General features: G+C 49.8%; 1 protein-coding gene across 1 annotated transcript in view; it reads right to left on the bottom strand.

Annotated features, from left to right (window-relative positions):
- Window positions 1-23,472, bottom strand: part of TRABD2B (TraB domain containing 2B) — a gene marked incomplete at its 5' end in the record, with an annotated part of 194,165 nt that overhangs the window by 140,924 nt on the left and 29,769 nt on the right. The window lies entirely within an intron of this gene.

Here is a 23,472-nt window from a genome sequence, read left to right as displayed (position 1 = left end):
AGCCTCTTTTACCTGTTTAAGTGGTGAAGAACTAAAACAGCATCAGGAAATTAAATTGAAAAAGAATGAGAAGGAACAGGGATTTGAAAGGAAAAATTTTATGTTTTATACTAGGAATAATTCTGGTTAATATTTCACTGCATGCGATTTAAGCACCAGTCCCCGAGTGAATGGGAACAATATCTGTACTTAAGTGGCAGCAGGAACTAACATTTGCCGAGAGCTAATAACTTATCAAGTTCTATTTATATAAATTCTTTCATTTAATCCTCACTGAACACAGCTCAGAGTGGCCGCTACCATTATCATCTCCATTGTACCTACTGCAAAGGATGCTGGAGCCTTGCGACCTGGCTTAGTTTAGATTCGATCTCAGAGGGCACAGAAAACCTCAGCCATTCAGTTTGTTCTATGGAGTAGAGTCTCTTTGGGGGGGGGGGGGGAGAGATGAAGTTAATACTTCTTTGAGCATTTACTACATGCCAAGCACATGCTAAGCTGTTGGCAAGCATAATTTTTCTAATCTTGAATCCAGTTATATGAAACGTGCTATTATCCTATCTTATAGAGATGTCCCCCAAATCTGAGTTTGCATGGTGCACAGAAGAGGGACTAACGAGGAGGCTGGGTCTCTGCCCTCTCAGTTGGCTACATTTGCAGGGAAAAGCTCCCAGGCCCAGGATGACACCAGGGAGGCAACATTACATGCCACACAGCAGCACGGTGCGAGTGCATTTGCTCTCCCTTCTGTAAGTCTGCCATGGCCACGTCACCATGCCTTGAGCCACTGGAGAGGAGCACAAGTTTCTACCAAGGGGCTCTGGCTCCCAGGAAGGGGTGCCTGGCCTCAGCCCTACTTGATTTGTCAGGGCTCTGCTGCTGTTCGGAATGGTGGGTCCCAGCAGCCCCAGCCAGGCTGTTGTTCTATAACCCTCCCCTGGTACACCACCTAGACTGCCTCAGATGCTGCCGGCTGTGCTAAGAGCTGGGTGGCAGGACCTTTCTGGTTGAAAGGCGCAGCTATTACTACCCAGTGGCCATGTGCACAGAGGGGTTGGGGAAGATGGGAGGGTAGAGGGTAGACATATCTCCCAAACATTTTCATCGAGGAAGGAGACCGAGGAGAATTCCCTGGGGCATGCAGGCCACAGGCTAGTGCAAACCTCTCAGCCCATCCCCCTCTGCCAGCCCCCATGCTTCACGCAGGGGGCGTATATTAACAACCTTTTCTAATTGCTAACTGTGGATTTGCCTGAGAGATGCAGATACAGTATAAATCCTAGTTCCAGGTTCAAGAAGTGGATGGAAACCAAGATCTACCCACAAACAAGTCCATGCAGCCCAAGTACACACTGGTGGGGATTGTATGACGCAGGCTGAGTTCACAGAATGGAGAGATGGAGGTGAAGGGGGGTCGGGGGAGGCCCCTCGAAGGGCCTTGGATGGCCTGGGAGGGCTGAGATTGAGAACTGCAAGAAGCTAGAAGGCCATGCTCAGAAGGGGGTCAACATGAGCTAAGGTGAGGGCAAAGGCCCGGTGCATGGGATGGTGGCCCTGAGGGCTGGGTGGGCTCCGACCACCAGAGGCGCCAGGTGCTGCTTTCCTACTCCGAGTGACTCAGTCCTGTAGTCCTGTTTCCCTGGCAATGTGGGTAAATACGAGGCCTGTAAATCCATCCACAAACATCCACTGTTCCAGCACCTTCTCTTTTCCAAGTTAACAAGCCCAAAGCCATCCCAGGGAGTGTGAGCGTGGCAGTGCCAAGCACGCAGAGCCACTGTGGGCGGGAGGACAGGCTTCCCTCCTCCTGAGCCCCTCCCTCTGGAGAGCCATGCCCTTTTAGGCCAAGGGGGCAGCAGGGGAGGAGCAAGCCAATGCCCCAATCACCACAAAGCATACTGCTCCTTTATCAGGAGAGGCCTCCCCATTAGGAAAAATGGAGAAGAGGTGCCTATTGCAGATGCTGGCCCAGAGTGCCAAGAAGAAGAGGCTGCCGACGGGAGAAAGCCCTCCCAAAGAATACCGGGCAGGCATGGCCAGGAGTGGGCAAGCCCCAGGCCTATCTGAGCTTCTGATTCTTCCAGAACAGGGAGACATTCTCCTTGCCCTGACCTCTGTCTCTAGACGCTGAATGAAATGGAAAGAAATTGCAAGAAAGATCTTGGCTTGAACAGCGTCTTTACTCCTCTTCCCTGCAAGGGAGTCAGTCTTCGTGGATAGGTGAGTGCTTGGAGATGGTTCAACCCTTGCAACATAGAGGGTGATCCATGGACTGGCAGCATCAGCAGCACCTGGGAGCTGGTCAAACAGGCTGATTCTTGGGTCCACCTCAGACCTTCTGAGTTAGAATCTGCATTTTGAGAAGATTCCCAGGTGATGCATGGGCACAGTTAAGTTTGAGAAGCACCTGCTGCTCATTATACTTGTATACTTTTCCTGCTGCTTTTCAAACCTGTCTCGTCCTTCAGTTTCTCTGAGTCAAAAGCCCTCTCCCAGGCTCCCACTGCACTGACTCCTGTAGGAAAATAGCTGGTTATAGTGTAGGTGGCTCCATATTATGCCACCTTCATCTCTCCACATACTCATTGACTATGATGCTGCAATGCTCAGTGGGACCAATGCTTCCTCGTCTCCGATTCCCCAGCACCCAGCCAGGTAGGTGCTCAGGTGTGGAGTGGAGGCTGGTTGAACTGCATACCCTCCCAATTCCCTGGAAATCACATCTTGACATTCCCCTCGCCCCTCCCAGAAGGTGGATCCTGAGCCACCGGTCAGCGGAGGTTTAGGGTTCAATTTCCGGAATGGCTTTTGGTGTCTGACAGAAGACACTAAAGAAGAGAAAGACCAGGAGGCCAGGTGATTTATGAGGGGAGCCGGGCTCTGACAAAGTCTGTGCCCCGGAGATTGGGGCAGGCAGGTGCACAGTGCGCAGCCCCTTCCTGAGGGGTGTGAATTTCTCTGGGTATCTTCACCTTGATCCCCTTGGATCATCACTGAGCTCCTGGCTGATTCCAGAAAGCCCCTGGGTCCACATTCTGAGACAGAACACAGCCACTGGCAGTTCGGGAGGTCTCAAAGAAAGGGAGCCATAGCCTCCGAGGCTGTTGACCAGGACTGCATTGTACCTCCCTCCCTGCCCCCTCCCCCAACTCGGCTCCGCAGGGTCTCTGGTGGACGGAGATCCTGAACCAGCTATGTGACAGGACACGCATGTACACCTTCGCTTATAAGTTAGCAGCATAATGTCCAGTCATCCCCTGGCCCCCCTTCCAGAGTGCCTTATTCTCAGAAACACACACACACACACACCCACACACACACACACACCCCAAAAAGCAACTTGAGACTATGAATTGTCCAAGTGGTCGCTCCCTCCTGGCAGGCCTCCTCTCCAGGGCCCCAGGTGGTTAGGATGTGATCTAGGGTCAAGCTCCTCACTTTACAGATAGAAAACCTGAGGCCCAGAGTGGAAAAGGGACACAATAGGGTCTCACAGCAGCTTGGGAGCAGAGCTGGGACCAGATTTTCCATCTGTTGACTCAGGTGTTCCCGAGACCACACCCCAAGGGTCTTCTCAGCACTTCTGTCCAGGTGGAGGAAACAAAGGTGGGTGTGGCTGCCACTGGGGGAAGACAAAGGTCTGGCCATATCTTCAGGGCTGAGCTGGAGGCTCTCTAAAGTCCCTCCTGCTCTAGAACACCGAGGACTCCACAAAAAGAAGGCAGGGCAAGAAGGATCATCTCCATTTTTTCAAATAAGAAATCAAAACCTGCACAAGTGACTTGTTTTACACATAACCATCCATCCATCCATCCATCCATCCATCCATCCATCCATCATTCTGATACCTACTATGTGCCAGGCACTGTTTTAGGTGCTGGAGATAAAGCAGTGAATGAGACAGAGAAGGTCTCAGTGCTCACAGAGTCCACATTCTTAGGAATGACACAGGATATAGGAAACTGAGGTGAATATAGGCTAGAATGTCAATGCAGCAAACTGAAAGTGGCCTGGCGTTCCTCCCATCAAGTGGTGAGGTCCCCACTCCTTGAATCCCGGTGGGTTCTGTGATAGCTTTGACTCAGCCATAGGGTGAAAGGGATGCTGTGCCCTGGTCAAGGGCACTGGCAGCTTCCACTCTGGTCTCTTGGAACACTCACTCTTGGAGTTCGGTGCTGCCACGTGAGAAATGCAACTGTGCTCCTGGGGCCACCACGTGGAGAGCCCCTGAGACTACCTGGAGCGAGAGGGTGAGCACCCAGTGGAGCCCAGATTTCTGCTGTACCTGCCTTTGAGAGGGGAGCCTTCCTGAGCCCTCCACACCAGCCCAGCTGCCGGCTGAATACCCTGAGTGATCTCACAGGATGCTATGAATAGTAGAATGGCCCAGCTGCTCCCTGACAAATCCCTGACCCACAGGTCATGAGCATAATAAAGGGCCTGTTAAACAACTAAATCTGGGACAGTTTGTTGTGTGGCAATAGATAACCTAAAGGTCAAGTAGTGACAACTATCATGAGGAAAATAAAGCAGAATAAAGGGATATAGAGTGACAGGGATGTTACTTTCTAAGACTGTGCCTCTCTGGGAATGTGATATTTGATTCGCGGCCTTAACAAAGGGAGGAAACCAGCCCTGGAATAATCCAGGGGGAGAGTGAGGGCAAGGAGCCTGCATCGGGAGGGAGATCTGTTCTTTTGAGGAACAGCGAAGCATCCAGAGAGGCTGGAGTGTGATGAAGTCAGTGGGAGACCACAAGGCCCCGGAGAAAGGAGAAGCCTCTGCACTTTCTTCTACGTGTGGAGGGAAGTAGGCATGGCAGGGCCAGAAGGGCAGCGATATGCTCTGGGCCATAAGGATTCCGTTGGCTCCTGTAGGAGGGAACAGCACTGAAGTAAGGACACCCATTGGGAGGCTCCTGCAACTCACACAGGGGGCTTGGGTGAAGACGGTAGCAATGGGGATGGTAGCAAGAGGCAGTATTCAGAATTTAGAGTGAAGTGGCCCAGCTGAGACTTTCTGATGGCTTGGATCTGGGGGTGGAGAGGAAAAGAGAGGAATCATAGATGGCTCCTGGGATTTTGGCCGGAGCCATTCGCGGAGATGAAGTCTTGGGGAGGAGCAGCATGGGTGGTGCAGGAGGGGGACCTGACATGCAGAATTCTAAGATTCCTGACAGACATCCAAGAAGAGTTGCTGAGTCAATAGTTGGAGATACTTGTCTAGAACTCAGGGCTAGAAATAGAAATTTAGGAGTAATCAGCATGTCGCTAGGTAGCTCATACTTATTGGATCCTTAAATCTTGGCCCCAATTCTAATACTTCTGTGTGTCCATGACATACATGGACAGTATATGTGGAGCGCAAACATGGCCTGGCCCAGTGAGTGTCTGCTGGGCCACACTTCTCTCAGGTAGCAGCTGAATCAGGGGCCTGTGCTGCCCAAGAGAATGTTCTGCAATGACGGGCATGCTGTGGACCTGTGTTGCCCAGTACAGTGACCACTCAGCACCTGTGGTTACGGAGCCCTTGAAATGTGCTGGTGTAACTAAGAAACTGAAATTTTAATTTAATTGAGTTTAAATTAAATTTAAATAGTCACAGATGGCTAATGACTGCTCTATTGGACAGCACAGACAAAGGGTAGAAGGAAGGTGGGGGAGGACTGACGTTATGAAGTTTAGTATGTGCCAAGCTTTTGACTCTGTTTAATATGTTCATCTTCACAATAATCCTGTGAGATGGGAAATACAATTATTCCCATTTCACAGACAAAGAAATTGAGTCCTGGAGAGAGGCAATGACTTGCCGTGGTCCTTTCAACTTGAAGCCTGCACATAGGTCTTCTGATCCTCAAATCTGTGGTTCTTTCCACCACACTAGGCTCACCCCACACCTCTCCAGGGTCAGACCCTGAAGGTGCTTTAGTGGAAGACGCTTCCCCGCTCCAATGCCCTCCTCCCTCAGTCCATAGATTGCGTCTGGGTCAGGCAGTGCTGCCGCAGCCCACTGGCTCAGAGATGTCTGGGGATACAGCCTGATGGTGGTGGGGCACAGGGGCCCCTGGCTGCCTGTATGAGGGGTGGGAGGGCCCCAAGCCTGCAAGCACTGCATTCCCACTTGCGTGAGCGGCTTTGGGGAGTTCTCTCGTGCTGTTGTAATTTATTGTTTCTGCTCTAATGATTGCTCCATGTCTGATTATAAATGCCTTCTGGCTGGGGGCCCAGATTCAGAAAATTCCCATGATCTGCTTCCAAAGTTGATGGAACCACAAACGAGACCCATGTTCCCTTTTCGTCATCGGCCACATTTCCAAGGTAGGTAGGGTAGGAGCAGTCCAGGGCCTGACACAGGGCTCTGGGTGGGGCTGTAAGAGAGGAACCTGATCACCCAGAATTCCAATGAGTTGCAATGAGGCATCTCCTGCATCCTAAAGAACCTCCAAGATGGCACTGGAATGAGCCTGCTCCTCTCTTCTCAAAACAGAAGGCAGAGTCTGAGTTAGAAGCAGCAGACGATACAGCTCACCATGAAAGGGGCCTCCAGACAACTCGTCCAACCCTGCCAACACCCTTCTCTCCTTATCCACCTGCCAAATTCCACCTGATCCTTCAGGAGGTGGCTGTGGTGTCACCTCCCGCAAGAAGCCATCCCCCCTACACGTCGTCAGTCTCTGCTCCTTGTAAACCTCCTCTAACATAGTATAGAACAATGATAAGTAGACCTGCTGTGTCAATACACAGCCAGGTGCTGTGCTGAGTGCAGGATGCAATTTATCTAATCCTCATCCCATCCCTGTTGGAGAGACACTACCTTTACTCACATTTTACAGATGAGGGAACAAAGGCTCAGAGAGGTTAAGTGACTTGCCTAAGGTCAAAAAGCTGTCAAATAATGGAGTTGGATTTGAATTCAAAAGATTCTAACTTAACCTCACACAGCACGTTCTTTCGCACCTGTCATCACAGCAACGCAATGATCGGTTTCATCTCTCACTTCGCTGCAATAGAGCTTCCGGGCCGGGGGCAGGTTTGACCCCACCCAAGACAGGTGCTCAGAAATGGACCACTGTGAAGACAGCCCCACTGCACCAAGTAGGTAATAGAATTAGGGTAGTCCCTCATTACTGGCAGGGTATTTAAAAGCCTCAAAAAAAAAGGCAGTGAATGAGTGCTTAATGAGCAAGTGAGACATGGTTACACAGACAAATGTTACATCTCAACTGGGACTAAAAGGCCTGAGTTTTCTGGGTTAGTGCTAATTTCAAATAGCACATCCCACTAGCTGCTTATGTCACTGGAGTGGCCTAGAAATACCAATATTTAGGTAGCTAAACTGTATCACCTAAATGATTCTCATGCGTGGAAGAGGCATCCCCAAGGTCCCCCCTTGTCTTGTGATGTTCAATTTGGGGAATAAAGCCACAGAAGGAAAGAACATCAACTTTACGGGCAGGCAGACCCATGCGCAAATCCACTCTGGCCACTCATTCGCTAAGCCATCTCAGACAAGTGTCTTCCCTTCTCTGAGCCTCAAATGAAAAAATGGGGCTAAGAACTGCTGCCTCGCAGGGCTGTTAGGAGAGTAAATGGTGAATCTATGGGGAAGCACCCAGGACGGTGCCTGGCACACAGGAGGGGCTTAGGAACTATGGGGTCTCCCTCTCTCTCAGATGAAGTCAGGGAGGAGAGAGCCATTCTTAACCACAGTCCTGGCTGAATGCAGAGGCATGGTGCTCTGGTAGACCAAGGACCAGAGAGAAGACTGGCTGACCGGGGGCTTCCCTCCTGAACTGGATGCTTCATCACTAACAGACTCACAAAGGATATGGATCCAACAACAGTCTAGTCTAAGACCAGCCCGGCACCAGGGCAGAGGGAGAGAGAGAGGTGGGCAAAATCCTGCCCCTCCCAGCTACGAGCCCATAGTATGCTAGGGTGGAAACACAAAAGGAAAGGAGATCAGGATGGGCAGGTAGGGGGGCAAACGACAGACAGACAATGTGGGCACCCAGGTGCCAATGAGGAGCCCTCCCAGGCCTGGGGAAGTCAGGGGACGCTGTGGAAGAGCTGTCTTTAAGAATGGGTAGAACCTGTATGAAAGGGTGTCTCCAGTTAAGGAGGGGACAAAGGAGAAAGCATGGGGAAAAAAGATAAGAAATTTAACAAATTAGATTTCCATTATATTTTAGACTTAGAAAGGAGCCCGGAAAAATCCTCCTTGTTGTCAAAGGTATTTTTTTTTCTTCCATTTATGAACTGTGTGAGCTTACCAAGTTAATAATTTCTCATCTGTAGAAAGAGATGATCATAGTACACACTACACTGGAATGCTGTAAGGAATAAGTAGGTGGAAGTCATTTACAACATATTGATGAATAAATAAGAATAATCACTGTCATCACCACCATCATTGCCATCACCATCATCATCATCATCCTTATTACAGATGAGGAAATGAGGCCCAGGAGAGGGAACTGTCCAGGGTGACTCAGAGAGGCTGGCCCCAATACTTTTATTCATCTAACAAGGACAGAATTTTTCAGACAAGCTTCCCAGGACAAATGGTGCTCAGAGATCCCTGATAAGGGAGCAGGGGTCCTAGAGATGGAGACACCCAGTATTCACACAAAAGCATCTTCTCTCAAGGTCAGTCTGTCCACCTCCTGCCCTGCTGGTGCCACTGTCCCTCAGCCAGGCTGTCCCCATCTGCAGTCGATGACAGAGGGCAACATCCCAAACCCAGCCACCAGGGAGAGGAAGCAAAGGCCCAGACTCAGTGAAGGGTTTTATTGGGGGTTGGGGGGAGGCACACATCTGTCACGACTTCCTTGTTCCAAGAGGAAACGGGAAACCCCCAGATACCAGCCCGTTCCCACAGCGGTCTCCAACAATATCATCATTCTCTAGCTCTACTCCTCATTATATATTTTGCCAGCCGCAAACGGGGCCTAAATTACATATCACAGCTCCCAAACCTCGGGCGCAGGCCCACAGAGCAAGGCCTGAGGGAAATTAGGTGAGAGCAAGGGAACTCAGGCCTGGAAGAGGCTAGACACCAAACAGAAGGGATGAACAGTCCACTCACAGGACCTTTCTCGCTTTGCGGTGAGTGGGGTTCAGGCTACAGGTGTGGAGAGGACAGAGGGGACAAGGGAGAGAGAACTCAGGACTAAAGAGTCACAAAACCTCTGGACTGTTCTAGTCCCAGCTCTATCCGTCGGCAACGTCGGCCTTCCACAAACCTGTCAGTCTCCTGTCTGTCTATCTGAACCCTCCTCTGTCTCCAGTCCTGGGCTACACGTGACTGGTGGGTCGGGGTGGGAGGTGTGCACGGAGACATGTGCTCAGTCTGTCTTCCTCCTGGAACCACTGGGAAAAGTATTTTCCTCTCCTGCCTCGAGAAGTAGTGTGTTTTCTGTGACTTCAGTTGAGAAATAATGTGTTTTCTGTGACTTAGCATAGTAACAGCTGGGGGTCCCAGAGGAGTTCTGCTCTCTGAGGTTGGGGCTGGAAGGGAGCAGAGGGATCTTTTATCGGATTCTTGTGCTCCTACCTGTACAACAGTGGAGCTAGGCTGGATTCCACGCAACTGCAGCACAGAGCACTTGGCACTTGAGACTTGTGGGGTGGAGGCCATGCACACCACTGGACAGACGGCCTTGGCTGCTCTACAGAGTAGCTATGACAGACCAACAGGGCCCTGTGAGGGAGCCGGGGACAGACCTACTCCTAGAAGCCGAGATCAGAGAAGGCTTCCTGGAAGAAGTGGGATACGAGGTTGACTCTGACGGGTTCAGAATCCCACAGAAGAGTAAGAGTGTGTGTGTGTTTTGCACGTGTGTGTGTGAGAGAGAGGGGGAGAGAGACTGGCAGACAGACACAGGGGGCAGGAGGAAGAAGAAGACCTGGAGGCAGGGAAGAGCTGTCCAGCCTCAGTGCCTGGGGTAACAGCACAGAGGAGAGGACAAGGACCAAGACCCTGCGATCACACTGAGAGCCTTGAAGAGATAGTCCTTCAAACATCTATGCAGAGCTTCCTGTGTCTCAGAGCCTGCCCGAGCCCAGGCCTCCGGGACCCTTCCTGCCTGCCCCCAGCCTCTGCTCTCTGGTCCATCCTCAACAAGGTGCTTCTGCGATCCAAGCAAAGTAAAAAACCTCGCAGGGCTTCGATGCCCCAGTGAAAACTCCCTCAGGGAAGGTCTTTCACAATCTGGCCCCAACTTGATTGTCCAGCCTGCTGACCCACAGCATCCCCGAGGCCCCTTCTTCCGGCAGCATCAGGCTACCTCTGGCCCCAAGCACCATGCCCTTTCCCCGGTGACTCTGCCCACACTCTCTGCTCCTCTGCTCATAATGCCTGTCCTGTCAACTGATTCTTCAAGGAACAACTTTGGAATCTTTCTCCTGGCTCCCCGGTGCCTGCCAGCCCCTAGCCGATGGGTGCAGCAGGCTCTCCCTTGCCCTGCTTCACGAGCAGTTCCCACCATCAGATTGTGAGCATCTCAGAAACAATAAAAAGGATAAGCAATTAAATGGGATGTGTTGAGGGTTATTATGAGCAGGTACTATTATATACGATCTCATTACTGTTCTCATTACTATTATTATCTCAGCTCCCATTCCTTGGAAAGGACTGAGCTGGGGCTGACTGTGACTATCTGATACAGAGGCCACATGCCAACCTCTGTGTCACCACTCTCCCAGAGCGACAACATGCCCTTAGTGACCTGAAGAGCAGCGGTGCCAGCCCCGGAAGCCTCCCACGCCCTGCGCCTGTGCTCTGCCCCATCTGCCAGGCTGGCTTCCTGGGCAGGGCCTGGCTGCCCAGCGTGAACCTGATCCCATCTCCCTGTCACATGTTCCTGGCACGCAGACACGGATGGCAGCAAGACGTGAGCCTGCTCATCTGCGTGGACGCAGGGACAGAGGCGGCGGCGTGGGGGAACCCAGACAGACAGGCTTCAGTCAGAGAGAAAATAAAGTGAGCAGTGTGGGCCGGAGCGTGGGGAGGGGGCATGGCGGGCCAGGAATCGGGAGGGGGAAATGCCCATAATGGCATATTTTCCAGCAGTGAAAAGCATTAAGACCCACTTTAAAAATGTAGTTCTCACCACAGCTATTCCTGGACGTCAGCCCAGCAGAGCAGTCGGGGTGTATGAATGACATTCTGCCCACACGAACCCACTCCCAGCTCTCTGTCCCGGTCCCAAACATCTTGCTTTCCACGCACCTCCTCTCTGCTCACTGGAGCTCCCAGCAGCAGAGAACGACATAAAAGAAGAGGGCCTTAGACTCTCCTCGCCCACCCCTCACCTATCGCAGAGAGAAGGGGGAAGGGAGCTAGTCAAGGTCCCAGGACCTCAGTGGTAGAGCCAGATGCACACCTAGGTCTTTCAGTTGGAATCCCTCAGAGCTTCCACCAGCCACATTGTGTCTCGGCACCCTCCCCAATCCACCTGACCCCACCAAACAGATGCACACACCTGCACGCACGCACACCTATGAACACGCATACACACACGTATGTACATAGAAATGTATGCCGGTGAGCACACAAACACAGTGCAGATATCTATGCACACACATGCAATCATGGCGTGCGCGCGCACACACACACACACACACACAAACACACGCACGTGTGCATGCAGCCCAGTGTAGAAAACACTAAATTAGTCTATTAAGAGCCAGGAAACCTGAGTTCCAACTTAATCTGGCCACTGACTTACAGTGTGAACCTGGCCATGCCATTTCACAGCTCTGGTCCTCTCATTCATAAGCCAGGCTGATAACCCTGCCTGCCTCGCAGGGTTGTCGTGAGGCTGAGAGAAGGCTTGAGAAGGCGCTGATGAACTGCGTGACCTGCCTGCATCTCTTCAGAGGCTGAGAAATGGCAGCTCTGAAGCTCAGCTACTTGGATTGAGTCCCTCCTCTGCCTGCATCAGCTGTGTGGCCCTGGGCAAGTCCCTTACCTCTCTGAATCTCAGTTTCCTCGTCTACAAAATAGGGATCATCTAAGAACTTGCCTTCTGGGTTTTAATGTGATTAAGTGAATCCACAGTTGTGAAGTTCTTAGAACAATGCCTGGAATTTTGTGTGTTCAATAAATGTTAGTCAAAAGTGTACCATTATCGAATTAACACTTATTAATGTTGTTTTGCAACGCGTTGGAGCTCAGGAAATGTTTGTCCAATGAATGAATGAACACTACCGGGGGAGGGCAGTAATGCTGTCAGATTCCCTCCCTGCTGATGTTGGAGAACTGCTCTGAAATGATGTCTAGCCCTGTTGATGCCAGGAGCTCCTGATAGGCCTTTCATGTTGTCACATTCTCCACTCACAGGGAGCACAAGCCTCGCTCTCCTGGAGCACAAGCTGAGCAGTTCCTGGGCTCACCAGCCCAGAACACGTAAGACCTTAAGACAGAGCAGGGCCAGGGCTGGGAGCGAGCAGGGCTGGGTGAAGGGCCCAGAGCACGAGGAGGCAGTGTCTCCAGAGTTGGGGTGTTTGTCTATACATGTTAGGGTCCCGCTCTAGCAGCCAGCAAGCAAACATTCCAGGAAGCTACCGTCTCCCAGGCCAAGTAGGGCTTGGGCGGTGTGTTCCTCTCCATGAGCGAATGGGCTGGACTGCGGCCAAGCAGCTGCAATGACACTCCCCAGAAGGACATCCCTAGCTACCACCTAGTGTCCTCCACAACAGAAGAGCCTGCAGAAATCTGCCGGATCCCAGGCTTGGATCGGAATAACAATGGCTATGACAACAATAATAATAACATTAAGGAGAATAATTCCTAACACTTATTGCATATTTACTAGGTGCGGGGCAGGCACTGCTTTAAGCTCTCTATGCATATTAACTTATTTGATGTGTGTAGGAAGTAGATACTATTATTATACCCATTTTACAGAAGACATAACGGAAGCAGAGGAGGTTGAGGAACTTGCCCAAGACTGCAAGACCAGTAGGGGACACAGATGGGATTTAAACTAGGCTGCTGATGTAAGAGCACATGCTTCTTACTTTCTATGCCCAAGCATCCACTGACTTGTCATTTCTAAAGAGTTCGGAGGTTTTAGTGTGTGTGTGTGTGTGTTTGAAAACCTAGATGCAGAGGCACTTGACCTCAAAAGAAGAGCACAGGCTTTGGAGCCAGGGTGCAGTGGGTTCAACATCCAACCATTGGATGGTTCCAAGTCTTTAGGAAAGTTTCTTCTTCCTGCTGAGTCTTGGTTTCCCAATCAAAACCAGTATGAGAATAATACTGGCTCCCCAGAATGGGGTTTTGAAAGTTCAGTGAGGACATGCACACAAAACCTCTACCCTAGGACTCGCACACAGCTAACATGCAATAAATGTTCATTTTCTTCCCCCACTTTTGGCTAGAAATTTCAAATGTGGCTGAAAAATAACTATGTTCCCCACAGGTAAATGGCAATCAATATCAAGTGACAAAGTGTTTATTGAGCATCTTTATAACTTTGTGTTATTCCAAGTCCATAGGATGAACGCTTAGCCTTCATGGAGATAGGCGATGGGAAGAGGAAAGAGCACAACCTCAAACAAAAACCATTCCCTAGTTTTGTTATATTGCTTCTGGGCCAGAGCACAGAATCTAGTTCTGCAAGGACTGCGGGATTCAGAGCCTGATTCTCTATCACAGTTGGTGAAACTGAGGCCCAAAGGAGGACAGGGTCACATAGCGAGCTGTTGGCACAGCTGCCCAGGCTTGCACTATGTCTCCGACTCCAGTCTGGTGTGGTGCCACCCCACAAGGCATGCATATGTGTCTCCTGTGTCTCAGGAAATAAATAACACCATGTAGAAGGTTTCGCGTCTCTCACTTTCCCAACTTTGCATGGGATGCATCAACAAAAAATAGAAAACACAGAATGCATTAGAAGGAAATGTCAGCTCCAATCTACAAGATAGGCCATCAAGTGGAATTTACTGGAAATCAACCATGTGGATTTACCATACACCTATTGCCTGCCAGGCCGCAGGCTTGTTGCTTTACCCACATTATCTCTTCTAATCAATCCTGACAACAGTCATGTGGAAGTCACTCAGACAGTCAACTTGCAGTTTCTGCACCCTAGTACATGCCATGCACTGTGGGGAGCAGTCACCAAGCCAGGTGCCATCCCCTGAGATTTGTGGACGGTCTGAAAGGAGGAAGCTAACTAGAGAATAAGAGATGGCACTGAAAGACCCAGGAATGCATAAGCCCAGGATGAAGGGGCCACAGGACATGGAATTCTGTGTGTGTGTGTGTGTGTGTGTGTGTGTGTGTGTGTGTGTGTTGGACAGAGGGCAAAGGCAGATAAGTTAGATCCAGCTGGGTGCAGAGGGAAGACAGCAACTCTGACATTGAGCTGCGGATGGCGGGCACCGTGAATGGTGGGTCTGTTGAACCAATGAATAAAAGCATGAATTAAGAGCAAGTGGAGGAAGGAGTAAAGACCAATGGGAGAAAAAGTAATAATCAATGAGATGTTCTTCTGGAAGCAGAAGCCAGACCGAGCAAGATGTGCAAGCCATTTGCTGGGGGTAATGCTTCGAAAGTCCAGGGGGGATGGGCAGCAGAGCAGGGGAAGTTTTCTGACTGTGATGACCAGGCCGTGGACACCACAGAGACGTTACAAGAAGACTGATTCTGGAACACAGAAGAGGAAGAATGCAGCTCTGACCTCGGGGGACTCTCCAGGAGGGAGTACCTCAGGGGAGCCTTGGAGGTTGAGAAGACAGAAAAAAGGGTGCTGGGATTCTTGGACTAGGGAATAGCTCCACAAAGGCACCAAGGTAGTGTGATGACCAGGCCGTGGACACCACAGAGACGTTACAAGAAGACTGATTCTGGAACACAGAAGAGGAAGAATGCAGCTCTGACCTCGGGGGACTCTCCAGGAGGGAGTACCTCAGGGGAGCCTTGGAGGCTGAGAAGACAGAAAAAAGGGTGCTGGGATTCTTGGACTGGGGAATAGCTCCACAAAGGCACCAAGGTAGAGCGAGTCTGATTTCGACAGCAAATACAAAGTAGTGCAGTATTTCTGGAACTTAGGAGGGGCTGGGGAAGTCGTGGTGGGCTATGGGGGTGGATTCAGACCTCCCAGCACAGGGAATGGGGAGCCTTTGAAAGGAGGGCCAGTGTGTGAATTTCTGTTTTTGATCCATGGGAAGCATGTGCAGGGGGCAGAAGGTAGGTAGGCAGAGAGCAATGAGGAGGCTGCTGCCTGTTCCAGGGAGATGACAAGCCTCTAGAATAAGCTTTGGGTTGGATGTGCATGTAGCAGCTGCTCTGAAACTAATCTGAGAGACTGCTCTCTAGTTTTGCCTTTCCAAGAATGTCATATAAATGAACCTGCAGTATGTGGGCTTTTGAGTCTGACTTCTTTCTCTTAGCATAGTGCATCTGAGATTCATCCATGCTGTCAGTATCAGTAGTTTTTTTCCTTTTCTTTGCTGAGCAGTACTCCATTGTACAAACATACCACAATTTATCAACTTCCCAGTATAGACACATTTGGGTTGTTTCCAGTGTTGGTGATTACAATAAAGCCACCATAAACATTTGTGTACAGTATCTGTGTGAAAATAGGCTTTTATTTCACATGGGTAAATACGTAGAAGTGGGATTTTCACATATATTAAATGTTTTTTTTTAAACTTTATAATAAACTGAAAAACTGTTTTTACAGACTGGTTATTCCACTTTGCACTCCCAGCTGAAATGCTGAGAGTGGTAGTTGCTCCATAATCTTGCCAACACTTGGTATTGTTAGTTTTGTTTGTAGTAATTCTAATAATGTAGCAATTCTTACAATTCTCATGACAGTCTTATTTTGCATTTTCCTAATGACTAAAGATATTAAGCATTTTTTAATGTGCTTATTTGCCATCCATATATCTCCTTTTGAGAAATGTTCAAATCTTTTGCTCATTTAAAAATTACATTAGTTTTCTCATTGAGTTTTGAGGGCTTTTTATAAAGCAGTGGGCAAAAGTAGGTTTACAGTTGTTCATATGGAAAATAGCCCAATGATTAATAAACAATAATACAAGAATAAGCTGTTTCACATACCACTGTAAACCTACAAAATTTTTTAGCAGGTAGTGGATTTGTCTTGTTCCCAATCTCAGGGGAAAAGCATTTAATCTTCACCATTATGTTTGATGTTAGTTGTAGGTTTTTTGTAGATGTCCTTTATCAGATCAAGAAAGTTTCCTTCTAATCCTGAGAGTTTTTATCATGGACAGTGTTGAATTTACTTGTCTATTATTTGTCTATAGTTTTCTTTATTGTAATGTCTTTTCTGGTTTTGGTGTCAGAGTAATGCTGACCTCACAAAGCCGGGAAGTGAGTTGGGGACTGTTCCCTTCTGTCCCTCTATTTTCCTCGTTCACTACTTTGTAGTCTCTTCCATCAGCGTTACCACTTTCGCTAATTCAATTGACTTCAGAGAATAACTTGTGCTACAGATAACAGCCCAAGGAGGTGCAGAAAGATAACTAAGACTAGGTTTCTCCCACAAGGAACTAAAGATAAACAATAATAATAGGTACCTGCTCTTTTCCATGCGTTTCACTAATATTAGCACCAAACCTACTGCAATCTTGTTACGCCAGTGAACAGGGTGTTTAGGGTGAGAAAGCTGAGGCTCAGGAGAGTTAAGCAGACTGCCTACAGTCCACAGTTCTCATGGAGCAGAGGTATGGTTTGAATCCATGCTCAAAGCTTCTGTTCTTCACACCCTGTTTTGTCATTTCTCCTAATATGTATGAGCACCGACTAAGTGCAAGCTGCTCTGAATGCTTTAAGGCTAGTATTCCGTTCACTGTTGATCACTGTGACTTTCTGAGGTATGTGTTACTTTCCCCATGTCAACAGTAAGGAAATTAAGATGCAGAAAGGCCAGAGGGCTCACTCAAGGTCAGTCAATGGTGTTAGACACCAAAGACTCACAGTGACGGGGCACAGGAGGTAATGAGCATAATGACATAATTAACACATTCATATACGACCTATCTACAAAGCAGCTTTGCGGAGTGCTATAATGGAGGCATAAACGAAGGGGGTGAAAGAAGGGGAGGAATTCACTGTGACTTGGGCGCTCCTGGAAAATGCACAGGAAAGCCGGTAAACACGGAAACCAGACGAGAGGGCTGGAGGAGCCAGAAAGTGGACTGAGTTAAAAATCTGGGCAAACAGCAAAGGGTGGACACGGCCCATGGAGCAAATGAAAGCCAAGACAAGCAGGGCACGTAGCTGGATTTTCCAGTGTCACGATGCTGACGCTGAGCAGGGCTGACAGGCACTAAAATAGGAATAGCTCACATCTGTGCAGCACTTTCCTTTCCAACACATTATCTCCTCCATCCTCACAAGCACCCTCTGGGTTGTTTGTGATCTGGATCTTAGAGGTGAGGAAACCGAGGCTCAGCCAGGTGCACAGCTTGTTGATGATTCTACTCTGCCTACCAGAAGCCCCAGGACCAGACCTGATTCCTGAGTCCAGGATTCTACCAGGGACAGAAAGGCAAGGACAGAGCAGACCAGAGAGCATCGATCTGAAGTCAAATAAGCATCTGAAAAGGCTCTGGGGCTTTGTTGACATGGCTCTAAAATTCGAGGCAACCAAAATTCTGGAATTTGAGGCCATGGGCTTTATGATATTGAGACAGGAAGTTCTGAAATCTTGATGACACAGGCTCTACAATCTTGGGGTCAAAGACTATGAAATAATGGGGATGGGAATTGGGGATAAAGGTCCTGTGATCCTAAGGACAACTCCTGGGGGTAGCAGACAGGCCAGCTAAAGGCTCATAAGCAAAATGAAATCATCAAAGATAACAGGGGTTAAGCCCAACATCAAACTTTCAAATCTGTCACCCAAGCCAACCTGTGGTCCCTGGAGTACCAGGTGGTAAATATACCTCTCAGACCATTGATATTTCATCTCCTGATGCTCTTGACCCAAGGGCAAGGAGACAAGAGTTGGGCATAAAGGATGGCCTTCAGAGTTAAACCCCAAATGTGCTTCTTTCCACTCCTTGAATTTTTAAAAATATATTTTTATTGATTTCAGAAAGGAAGGGTGAGAAAGAGATAGAAACATCAATGATGAGAGAGAATCATTGATCAGCTGTCTCCTACACACCCCCTAGTGTGGATCAAGCCTGAAACCTGGGCAAGTGGCCTGACCGGGAATCGAACTGTGACCTCCTGGTTCATAAGTCGATGTTCAACCACTGAGCCACACTGGCTGGGCTCCACTCCTTGGATTTTAAAAAAAGGGTCAACATTTGTATTTTCAGGAGGGTGATGGAGAAGAAACCCAGCTCAAAGATTTCACTCCAAATTCTCTTCTTGGTACTTGGCTTGTTGGGAGCCTCCTCACCCCTCTCTTCCACTCCTGGAGTCTCTCTCTTCTGACCATAGGTCTTCAGTTCCCAGCACTTGATGTGTGGTTTTTCAATACATCCCCATGACAAATCTATGAGACCAGTATACTACCAATAACCACAGGGGAGAAAACTGAGGCTTAGGGAGGTTACGTGACCAACATAAGGATACACGGGTTGTAAATGTCAAAGCTGAGTTGGAATAATAACTGTAGTTCTACTACTAATAATAATGACTAATAATAATGGTAAAAATAGCTTATAAATAATAATAACAACAGTAATCATGGATAACACTAATATATGCTTACTATGGGCCAGGTATTATTCTAAGTGCTTTTTATCTATTAACTTACTCCTCAAAACAATTCTTGTGGGAAGTACTATTACTATTCCCATTTTACAGACGAAAAAAACCAAGGCAAAAAGAGCTAAGGAAAATGACCAAGGTCTCATAATATGCTTGACTCTGATGCTTAGTCACCTAACTTCTTAGCTAATTCTACTGGTGTTTTCCCACCAGTCTACTGTAACTTTCTAGGCCATGGTTCTTCAGATCTGTATCCTCAAGGTCCCAGAAACTTACTAGGGAAAACAATAAAATATTCTGAGAGAAGTCCCTGAAAATCAAGACATAACATTTCAAATTTCATTCATTCATTCAAAAAATAGACATATTTACCAAGCTCCTAGAATGGGCCAGGCAAGGAGCTTACATCCTAGTTGGGGAGACAGAAATACAACACATAAGCATATAAATACTATGATTTCAGGAAGTGACACATAATATAAAGAAAAGGAGAGAAAGGTAAGGAGTTAAAGAGTGTGAGTGAGAGGAGACCATTTGAATCAAGTGGACCCCTTATTGGTCAAGGACCAGCCATGCCAACCTCAGGAGAAAAGAGCTCTGGGCAGATAAACTGTAAGTGCAGAGGTCCTGAGAAAAAAATGAGTTTGGTGTGCTAAAGAAACAGCAATGATAGAATGAAACTGCACAAGGGCAAGGAAAAGGAGACATTTTTGGCGAAACTGGAGAGGCAAACAGGAAACAGGTCACTAGGGGCCAGGATACGACTCTGATTCTATTCTTTTCACGACAGAGGTTTCGGTCCGGTTACAGGAGGAGTGAGAAGGGGAGGCTGGGACAAGCAGGTAGGGAACACTGAAGTCACCTGCAGAGGCTGCCTTGACCACCCTCAGCCTCTGCTGACACACTGGCCTTCGCCTCTACACAGAGTAGAAGAAAGACGGGCCCCCAAATCTCAACGGTGTGAACTTGACAAGATGCTCAGCCCCTTAGAGCCTCCATTAGTCTGTCTGCAAATGGCAATGAAGATTTAGCTAGAGGAAACAGTAGTGGGACCTTAGACCTGAACCCTGAACCCTGGGCCTCACTCCAGGAGGGAGGAGAGCTTTACTTCTGTGGGCACAGTGCCTGGCACAGGGCAGACCCTCAACATGTTTCTATAGACTCAGGCTCCAAACAGAGAGCTCTTCTGGGGGCCACAGGGATGTGGTGGCCCCAGAAATCCTGCAGGGCCTGGTAGGCCGGGGGACAGAGCAGCCAAGGCCTCAGGCACCTCCTTCTCTTCCTTCCCAACAGCCAAGTCAAGCGGGCAGCGGCAGGCCCATGGACCAAGGGCAGACAGGCGGGTGGGCAGGCGGGGGCGAGCCGGCGGGTACAGGGAGAAAGAAGGGCATTGTCTGCCAAAACCCAACCAAGGGACCAGGGCCACAATGCAGGGGATTCTTTTGGGAGAAACAGACATGCCTTTCTTTCCACCAATTGCTGCTAAAACAGCACATTGGATTTGATTCTCTCCTATTTCACCCCAAACAAATGATAAATAAATAAACCTTGGTGAGCTCAGAGTACTGGAGCCAGGACCCTGGGCCCATAGCAGAGAGGACGCGCCCACCCCGGGTGAGCGGGCTCCAGGGCCAGGTGTGTGGGTGTCTGCAGGGGCGGTGGGCAGGCTCCAGGCCATGTGGCCTGAGGAAGTCCTTCCAGATGTAGGGTGGAGCTGCTCAGGCTGCACTGTCCTCAAAGCCGAGGGAACATGGTGGGAGGATGGGGAAGCACATCAGAGGAGGCCATGGACCTGGCTGTACGAAAGACGGCCCTGGCGGGCGCCAAGTCAAGAAAAGTCCCAATGTCTCCTGACCCCTCAAGTCTGTCTGAACTTGACTCTGGAGTGATTTCACTGGCACATCTGCCCGGTCCTCCCAAATGCTCAGTGAGGTGACAGAGCAGTGGTGTTTCCATCTCCCCACTTTATGCACTGGGCAGTGAGACTCAGACGTGACATGCCTTGCTCAAGGTTACCAGGCAAGGTGATCACAGAATGCCAGAGGTCTCCTCCAGTGTCCTTGTCCTCTAGGTGATCCAACTGAGGCATGAAGTGGTAAAGGACTCTGCTTGGTGCCACAGGAGCCATGTCATCGGACACCCTGCCTCACACACTCAGCATCCTCAGTGACAGGACAAGGGGGAGGCCACTCCCACTGGAGGAGCCTTCTCTTGACTCAGGAATTCTTCTCAGAGAAGTGAGCTACAGCCTCATCTGAAGACACCAGGCACTGTGCCAAGTGCCACTGCAAGGCACCCCTCAGTCTGGGGTCCCCACCATGTCATGTTCCCATCCGGCCCCTGCTTCTGTGCACCTATGGGGCTCCTATCCTGCTTTTCCTACTTGTCTTAACTCTCTCCTTCTTCGAGGCCACTGGCGTACCTCCTCCTCCAGGAAGCCTCCCCAACTCACTCCTGCCTCCACTAATCTAGGCCTCCCTATAGCCCTGCTGGCCATCCTGACAGCTGGGTTCTACTGAGATGCCAGGCAAAGACCCCCAGCAGCCCTGAAGTAGGGTGCGGAGGGCAGCCAAGCCAACACTTGCCCCACACCAGAAGTGTGCCAGGCTGCCGCAGGCCTCTGCTCCCACCCACTGGCTGTTGTTCCTTGTATCTAAGACATTTAACTTCTCTTCTTAACTCAAACTCCTCCCCCTCTTTGACTCCTCCACCGACGCCCAAGGCCCTTGGTGCAGCACGCCCCTTTATCTCAGCACCTGTCACCCACTCTGAAACTGACATGTGCACGCCTCTTGCTCCCACTACCTGATGAGCCCCTCAAGGGCCGGGTGCACAGTGCGGAGGGCAGAGCCATGCCCACTGCTCCTTTAGCCTGTACCTAGTCCCACTCATTCCGTGTGTGCTGGGCTCCAAGTGAGTAGGAGGAATTACCCTGCTCTTACACAACTACTCTCTCATGTGACTTGTCTCCTGCCTGGCGATGCTGTGACCTTCCCAAGGGCAGATTCAGTCTCTCCTCTGGGCTGGGTCTCCTCTCACGGACTCATTTTGCCGTGACAGAGGGACTCCACCTGCCTCGCACCCCCTGTCCCAAAACGTTGCAGCTCAGCCCAAGGGCCACTCAGGGCCGGGGGAATGCTTTCCTTGTTTTAATTTCTTAGCTCCTGATAACACATGACTGAAAAATGCCACAGAGGACAGCCCAAATGCTCCAGAAAAATGGGACAGGAGGAGCCAGCTGGGCCTAAGGGCTTGCCCAGTGCAGATGAAGCAGAGGGGCCTGGTCCGACTCCGAGGAAGAACGAACGCCTTTCTGAGAGAAATCGGGACAGCCGAAAATTAAACACATACGTACGTGCAAAGGCCGAATTCTTCCCTTGGAGCTTTGGAGAGACACTTTCATAGTTTTTCATGACATCATGTCAAATGTTTCCAGGCATCCCAGACAGAGTTCGGCCCTAAACGCTGTGTATTCAAGTCACACGGTCCTTTGCTATTAGAATGATAGGGCCCAACAGGACAGAGGACAAACCTTCCTGCTCTTTCTTCCTGCCCCTTCCCACACGAAAGGAAACCCTGCTTCTTCCAAAGGCCTCAGGGCTGTGGGGCCTCGGGCATCGGACACCCAGTGCAGCTCTGCCCTCGGGCCAGAACCAGTCTTAGCGACACATAAGAACCACGAAGTCGGGCAGCCTGTGACCTACCAGCTCTGTGACCTCACCTCTGTGGGTTGCCCCATGTTATTAAATAAAATGAAGGCAAGGACTCCGCATATGAACCAGCATATGAACTTGCTCTGTGGGTTCATGAGACAAAATGCTGAGCGTGAAAGCACACGGCTTCAAGCCTGGCTTCAGGAGGCACTGAGAAAGTGAGTTTTCCCCTCCCTTCCCAGCCTGGGGTTGGTGGCTGAGGAGGGGCGCCCAGCGCTCACACCAGTGCCTTTCCAGTGACTGGCTCTGCCTCCCTCATAGGCGTTCCAGGGACTTCAGAGACCAGACACTCTGAGCTCCATTCTCCCCGAGTGGTGGTCAGCTTCTCCTCTTTCAACTGTTCTCATTTTACAGAGAGCCACGATCCATTCAGAAAAGCATTTCCCCAGGGCCTACTATGTGCCCAGTTATAGGAGAGGTTCAGGTCACAGCTTCAAAGTGATGCAGAAACAAAAGATACCAAGTTACAAGGAAAGGCGGGCGGGGGTCACAGCCGGATCAAACTGGAGCACAGTAGGTGACGGGCAACTTGGAGATGAGTGATCCCGGCAGGTGGGACCATGGGGTGTGTTCACACTTTCACCCCTACTACCTTCCACGCAGGCTGCAGCCTCAAAGGCCCAGGCTGAACACCCCAGTGCTTTTTCAGGCCTCTATCTGCCCCACCTCCCTTTTCATAGAAATTCTCCTCAATCAGCTGCCACCGTTCATGGAGTTCTGTCCAGGGCTGCAGCATCATGGAGGGAACAGCCGTGGGAAGCTCACGGTCTGGTGGGAGAACCTTCCATATTGCAGGTAATCGCAGTATCACCTGCTAAGTGCAGTGGGGAAGGTGGGGCAGGGACTGTGGGGGTGAGAGGAGGGAATAACTAAAATGGTGGTTGGGGCGCTGCCGAGTTTTCCAGAAGAGATAAAAGACTTGAGCTGACAATTGCCAAAGGTCATGGGGTTGAGCTGGGTGTTTGCATGCATGTGTGTGCATGCTGTGTATAGACACACATGCAGGCAAGGGGGCATGAATTTCAACAGAGGGCTAGCCTGGGCA

This window comes from Myotis brandtii, unplaced genomic scaffold, assembly GCF_000412655.1.
Source record: "Myotis brandtii unplaced genomic scaffold, ASM41265v1 scaffold1308, whole genome shotgun sequence".
In the NCBI taxonomy this organism is placed as follows: domain Eukaryota; kingdom Metazoa; phylum Chordata; class Mammalia; order Chiroptera; family Vespertilionidae; genus Myotis; species Myotis brandtii.
Note: the sequence above shows the minus strand (reverse complement) of the source record. Positions and strands in the feature narration are given on the sequence as shown.